We start from the raw sequence: 7,908 nt of genomic DNA on the forward strand, positions 1-7,908 counted from the left end.
TGGAGTGGGTTGTCATTTCCTTCTCCAATACATGAAAGTGAAAAGTGAAAGAGAAGTCGCTCAGTCGAGTCCAACTCTAAGAGACCCCATGGACTGCAGCCCACCAGACTTCTCCATCCATGGGATTTTCCAGGCAAGAGTACTGGAGTGGGGTGCCATTGCCTTAGTTTCATTCTTTCGCAAGTGGTTGACCAGTTTTACCAGCACCACTTCTTAAAGAGATTGTCTTTAATCCATTGTATATTCTTGCCTCCTTTGTCAAAGATAAGGTGTCCATAGTTGCATGGATTTATCTCTGGGCTTTCTATTTTGTTCTATTGATCTATATTTCTGTCTTTGTGCCAGTACCATACTGTCTTGATGACTGTGGCTTTGTAGTACAGCCTGAAGTCAGGCAGCTTTATTCCTCCAGTTCCATTCTTCTTTCTCAAGATTGCTTTGATTATTTGAGTTTTTTTTTTTTTTCCCCGTACAAATTGTGAAATTATTTGTTCCAGCTCTGTGAAGAATACCGTTGGTAGCTTGATAGGGATTGCATTGAATCTATAAATTGCTTTGGCTAGTATACTCATTTTCACTATATTGATTCTTCCAATCCATGAACATGGTATATTTCTCCATCTATTAGTGTCCTCTTTGATTTCTTTCACCAGTGTTTTATAGTTTTCTATACATAGGTCTTTAGTTTCTTTAGGTAGATATATTCCTAAGTATTTTATTCTTTTCGTTGCAATGGTGAATGGAATTGTTTTCTTAATTTCTCTTTCTATTTTCTCATTATTAGTGTATAGGAATGCAAGGGACTTCTGGATGTTGATTTTATATCCTGCAACTTTACTATATTCATTGATTAGTTCTAGTAATTTTCTGGTAATTTTCTGGTGAAGTCTTTAGGGTTTGCTATGTAGAGGATCATGTCATCTGCAAACAGTGAGAGTTTTACTTCTTCTTTTCCAATTTGGATTCTTTTAATTTCTTTTTATGCTCTGATTGCTGTGGCCAAAACTTCCAAAACTATGTTGAATAGTAATGGTGAAAGTGGGCACCCTTTCTTGTTCTTGACTTTAGGGGAAATGCTTTCAATTTTTCACCATTGAAGATAATGTTTGCTGTGGGTTTGTCATATATAGCTTTTATTATGTTGAGGTATGTTCCTTCTATTCCTGCTTTCTGGAGAGTTTTTATCATAAATGGATGTTGAATTTTGTCAAAGGCTTTCTCTGCATCTATTCAGATAATCATTTGGTTTTCATTTTCCAATTTGTTAATGTGGTGTATTACATTGACTGATTTGCAGATATTTAAGAATCCTTGCATCCCTGGGATAAAGCCCACTTGGTCATGGTGTATGATCTTTTTAATATATTGTTGGATTCTGATTGCTAGAATTTTGTTAAGGATTTTCGCATCTATGTTCATCAGTGATATTGGCCTGTAGTTTTCTTTTTTTGTGACATCTTTGTCAGGTTTTGGTATTAGGATGATGGTGGTGGCCTCATAGAATGAGTTTGGAAGTTTACCTTCCTCTGAAATTTTCTGGAAGAGTTTAGGTAGGATAGGTGTTAGCTCTTCTCTAAATTTTTGGTAGAATTCAGATGTGAAGCTGTCTGGACCTGGGCTTTTGTTTGCTGGAAGATTTCTGATTACAGTTAAAATTTCTGTGCTTGGGATGGGTCTGTTAAGATTTTCTATTTCTTCCTGGTCCAGTTTTGGAAAGTTGTACTTTTCTAAGAATTTGTCCATTTCTTTCACGTTGTCCATTTTATTGGCATATAATTGCTTATAGTAGTCTCATATGATCCTTTGTATTTCTGTGTTGTCTGTTGTGATCTCTCCATTTTCATTTCTAATTTTATGATTTGATTTTTCTCCCTTTGTTTCTTGATGAGTCTGGCTGATGGTTTGTCAATTTTATTTATCCTTTCAAAGAACCAGCTTTTGGCTTTGTTGATTTTTGCTATGGTCTCTTTTGTTTCTTTTGCACTTATTTCTGCCCTAATTTTTAAGATTTCTTTCCTTCTACTAACCCTGGGGTTCTTCATTTCTTCCTTTTCTAGTTGCTTTAGGTGTAGAGTTAGGTTATTTATTTGACTTTTTTCTTGTTTCTTGAGGTATGCCTGTATTGCTATGAACTTTCCCCTTAGGACTGCTTTTACAGTATCCCATAGGTTTTGGGTTGTTGTGTTTTCATTTTCATTCATTTCTGTGCAAATTTTGGTTACTTTTTTTATTTCTTCTGTGATTTGTTGGTTATTCAGCAGCTTGTTGTTCAGCCTCCATATTTTGGAATTTTTAATAGCTTTTCTCCTCTAATTGAGAGCTAATCTTACTGCATTGTGGTCAGAAAAGATGCTTGGAATGATTTCAATTTTTTTGAATTTACCAAGGCTAGATTTGTGGCCCAGGATGTGATCTATCCTGGAGAACGTTCCGTGTGTGCTTGAGAAAAAGGTGAAATTCATTGTTTTGGGGTGAAATGTCCGATAGATATCAATTAGGTCTAACTGGTCTATTGTATCATTTAAAGTTTGTGTTTCCTTGTTAATTTTCTGTTTAGTTGATCTATGCATAAATGTGAGTGGGGTATTAAAGTCTCCCCCTATTATTGTGTTATTGTTAATTTCCCCTTTCATACTTGTTAGCAACTGTCTTACATATTCCGGTGTTCCTATGTTGGGTGCATATACATTTATAATTGTTATATTTTCTTCTTGGATTGATCCTTTGATCATTATGTAGTGACCTTCTTTGTCTTTTTTTCACAGCCTTTGTTTTAAAGTCTATTTTATCTCATATGAGTATTGCTACTCCTGCTTTCTTTTGGTCTCTATTTGCATGGAAAATTTTTATCCGGCCCTTCACTTTCAGTCTGTATGTGTCCCCTGTTTTGAGGTGGGTCTCTTGTAGACAACATATATAGGGGTCTTGTTTTTGTATTCATTCAGCCAGTCTTTGTCTTTTGCTTGGGGCATTCAACCCATCTACATTTAAGGTAATTATTGATAAGTATGATCCCGTTATAGCATATTCAAAAACAGAGGCATTACTTTGCCAACAAAAGTCCGTCTAGTCAAGGCTATGGTTTTTCTTGTGGTCGTGAGTGGATGTGAGAGTTGGACTGTGAAGAAGGCTGAGCGCCAAAGAATTGATGCTTTTGAACTGTGGTGTTGGAGAAGACTCTTGAGAGTCCCTTGGACTGCAAGGAGACCCAACCAGTCCATTCTGAAGGAGATCAGCCCTGGGATTTCTTTGGAAGGAATGATGCCAAAGCTGAAACTCCAGTACTTTGGCCACCTCATGCGAAGAGTTGACTCATTGGAGAAGACTCTGATGCTGGGAGGGATTTGGGGCAGGAGGAGAAGGGGACGACAGAGGATGCGATGGCTGGATGGCATCACTGACTCGATGGACGTTGAGTCTGGGTGAACTCTGGGAGTTGGTAATGGACAAGGAGGCCTGGCGTGCTGCGATTCATGGGGTCGCAAAGAGCTGGACACGACTGAGTGATTGATCTGATCTGATGATCCCGTTGTCATTTACTTTATTGTTTTGGGTTCGAATTTATACACCCTTTTTGTGTTTCCTGTCTAGAGAATATCCTTTAGTATTTGTTGGAGAGCTGGTTTGGTGGTGCTGAATTCTCTCAGCTTTTGCTTGCCTGTAAAGCTTTTGATTTCTCCTTCATCTTTGAATGAGATACTTGCTGGGTACAGTAATCTGGGCTGTAGCTTATTTTCTTTCATCATTTCAAGTATGTCTTGCCATTCCCTCCTGGCTTGAAGAGTTTCTATTGAAAGATCATCTGTTATCCTTATGGGAATTCCCTTGTGTGTTATTTGTTGTTTTTCCCTTGCTGTTTTTAATATTTGTTCTTTGTGTTTTATCTTTGTTAATTTGATTAATATGTGTCTTGGAGTGTTTCGCTTTCAGTTTGTCCTGTTTGGGACTCTCTGGATTTCTTCGACTTGGGTAATTATTTCCTTCCCCATTTTAGGGAAGTTTTCAACAATTATCTCCTCAAGTATTTTCTCATGGTCTTTGTTTTTGTCCTCTTCTGGGACTCCTGTGATTCGAATGTTGTAGCGTTTAATATTGTCCTGGAGGTCTCTGAGATTGTCCTCATTTCTTTTAATTCGTTTTTCTTTTTTTCCCTCTCTGATTCATTTATTTCTACCATTCTATCTTCTAATTCACTAATCCTATCTTCTGCCTCCGTTATTCTACTATTTGTTGCCTCCAGAGTGTTTTTTATCTCACTTATTGCAAAAACTCTTAAAGAAATGGGAATACCAGACCACCATTTCTGTATCCTGAGACACATGTACACATAACAAGAAGCAACAGTTAGAACTTGAAATGGAACAATAAATTGGTTCAAAATTGTGAAAGGAGTATGTCAAGGCTGTATATTGTTACCCTGCTTATTTGACTTATATGCAGAACGCACTATGCAGAATGCTGGGCTGGATGAAACTCAAGCTGGAATCAAGATTTTTGGGAGATATGTCAATAACCTCAGATATGCAGATGACATCACCCTAATGGCAGAAAGTGAAGATGAACTAAAGAGCCTCTTGATGAAAGTGAAAGAGGAGAGTGAAAAAGCTAGCTTAAAACTCAACATTCAAAAATCTAAGACCGTGACATCTAGTCCCATCACTTCATGGTAAATAGATGGGGAAATAGTGGAAACAGTGTCAGACTTTATTTTTTGGGGCTCCAAAATCACTGCAGATAGTGATTGCAGCCATGAAATTAAAAGACACTTACTCCTTGAAAGGAAAGTTATGACCAACCTAGATAGCATATTAAAAAGCAGAGACATTACTTTGCCAACAAAGATCTGTCTAATCAAGGCTATGGTTTTTTTCCCTATCTATGATGGAATCATCATTTTCAACTAATAAAATTGACTTTTATGTACTGAATTGGCCAAATCTTTTCTAAACATCTTGCATTTAAGTCCTGGACGATATTTTAATTTTCTTGTAAGAGTCCAAAATGTGATTCTCTTAATTTGTCTTTTAGCAAACACAATTTCATTCTAGTCTTTTTCTTTTCTTTTTTCATTCTATTCTTAAACATCAGAGGAAGACTTGCATGACTGAAAAGTTGTGGTTCAGAAAAGTATGCTGATTATTAGATATCAATCAGTAGATTATTATTTTTTATTCTTTGAACCAATTGTGTCATTCCTGTGTTATCTTCATTTAGTACAAACTTGTTTTGAAGTCATGTAAGTGAATTCCACAATGATGATTGATGTTTCTTTGACTTATTTTGGGCATAGAACTGATAGAAAAGGTAATAGTTTGTTAAATACAGTGGAATATTTTAACTTATCCTCATTTAGTTGACTTTTCTGTGTTATTTTTATGATGAGAAATACAGGCTGTGAATGAGTGAGTATAAGAAAGGATGAATTCAACTGAACAATATTTGGAGGAATTTGGTTTGTACTTTAAAGAAAAAGCACTATCAGTTAATTCAAAGAGGGACATAGTTTTCTAAGAAAATGTAAGGGAAAATATATCACTGTAAGAGAACTGCAAAGTTGATGATACAAGGAAAAAAATATTGTCATGAGTTTTATTTGGAGTTGAGCTGAAGGCTAAGGTTGGTATGATTATATACCAAGAAGTGACATGTAAGGGTGATTTAACAAGGTGAAACAGAAGAAGGGTTGATTATATGAGAGATAGTGAGTTGATAGACTTTTCAAATTGTATATGCAGAAATAGTAAAATGCCACATTTGTACATTTCTTCACATTTCCACATAGTTTAAAAACTGAATGCAGTCAGGAGATTAGTCAGGGAAACATTAAGGATTATTCTCATTTTAAATGAGGAAACAGTGAGTTTCATAGAGATTGAGACTTCCAGAACCCACTGTCTGAATTGTCAGAACTGAAATTAAAACCCTAGACTTTAAGGACTAATGCAATATTCTTTCCATCACATCCAACTGCCTCCTTGAAATAGTAAATCTCTTGCCCTTGTCTTCAAATTATAGCGTCAGTGGGAGTCTGGACTCCTAGTCATTTTATAATTTCTAGTGTGTGGAATAAGGTAGGAGCTGATATGAAGAAAATCAAGGAAACTAATGGCCAGTTTTCTCAGCATGGCATACTGTAAACAATTTCTTAAAGTAGATAAATGTACATAGTTTATACTCTTACTGAAAACTGTAAGAAAGAAAGAAAATAGCAAGCTTTTACAGCCTTAGCAATTTTTATTCCTTTCTACTTCTCTGCCTCATATGTCATCTTAGCTTGGAAATCAATAAAAAGGATTCTCTTTTAAATCCATTTATGTTCAGATTCAACTCTGAATTCAACAAGTGCTTCAAAAAGACAAACTAACCTAGTTTTCTAGACCCCATGAATTTGCTCTGCTGGATATAGATGCCATTTTAGATTCGTGTATGTCCCAAAGCTTATTTCTGAACATAGTTTCTCTTTTAATACAATCTCCATCTTTCTTCTCTTATCCTTGCTGACATTTCATTTCAATCAGGGTTGAGACCTCATCCTCAATCTTTTAGAATCAACTTTTGATGGATCTAGGTGGTTTGTTAACAGCAGCAGCACCTATTAAGAACAGCAGTGTCGGTCAGTCTTTGATTTTTCCCTACAGGTCATTGTTTATCTTATTCCTGTCTATTTTACAGACTTCAGTAAATTTTAAAAATATATTTAAAAGCCAATTTACCATTTTGAAAAGTGATAGTTTTCCTTTGTTGTTGTTGTTTTTGTTATATTCAAGGACACAGTTATATTTTGATGAAAGTTTTCCTGATTTATTATCTTCTAACATCATCAGCAAATGAAGAAGAATGTTCCCAGTGTGTAAGCAATACACTGGAACTCTGTTAAAATTTTTAGAAGATACATTATTCTTTTTAAGTCCAATAATGAAATTTTTGATGAACAAGTACTTCTTTAGTAACTGTTTTTAAGAGAATTATGTTGAACCGAGTTCAATATTCTGTGCTGTCTCTGACAATGTGGAGTAGATGCATTAATAAATTATAGAATTTTCTCCAGAAATGTATTAACTGAAGCTGTCATTTAATGAAAGAATGCTATTTTTTGTGTTTTTAGAAGAAATAAAATCATTAATCTCAAGAATTTAAGAATAAATTCCAGGGCCATTTTTCTATGGAAAATTAGTATACAAGAAAAAGATATAACCTTATAGTAAGTGTGAGACTAGTTAAACATGAAGAATACATCATAGATTAAAAAATCATAAGTGATGAACATGGCCTGGGGCTCATGAGTGTTTGCTTGGGAATTATAATTTAAAAGAGGATAAGAATACTAAAAAGGGGAAAGTTTACAGAGTTTTTGTTGATGGTAGTGGAAGAGTATATTTTTTGGGGTGGTAAAGTGACAAAACTGACTGGATTAGAGCAGATGGCATATCCTGAGTCATAATTTCAAAGAATACTCAGAGGTTTGTGGAATATGATTAATGTGAAGGATGAGCAAGTATGACTTGATCATTAGCCAACATAGAACCTGAATTTTTGCTATTTTTAATATAATCGCTAAGCACTGAAATCCAGCAAAATACTGTAGCATCCAGAATAGGGAACTGAAAATTGTGAAATGGAACAAAATAAAATAATCAGAATTAGAGCTTTATATTTTAGATTTTTTTCATCTACCTTTATAAACATATAATACAATTTGCTAAGAAATGTTCACAGCTTTGAATCAGCACAGCAGACAATTTAAAAATATTGATGATAAACAAGGAAATAATTCAATTTCAAATAATATAAAGAAAACTTTATTCACATGTAAGATTATTTCAAAGAGCTTAAGTAAAGTCCACATTATTATAACCACATTATTGCATATGGGCTTCCTTGGTAGCTCAGCTGGTAAAGAATCCACCT

Source organism: Bos indicus x Bos taurus, chromosome 12 (assembly GCF_003369695.1).
Source record: "Bos indicus x Bos taurus breed Angus x Brahman F1 hybrid chromosome 12, Bos_hybrid_MaternalHap_v2.0, whole genome shotgun sequence".
Lineage (NCBI taxonomy): Eukaryota > Metazoa > Chordata > Mammalia > Artiodactyla > Bovidae > Bos > Bos indicus x Bos taurus.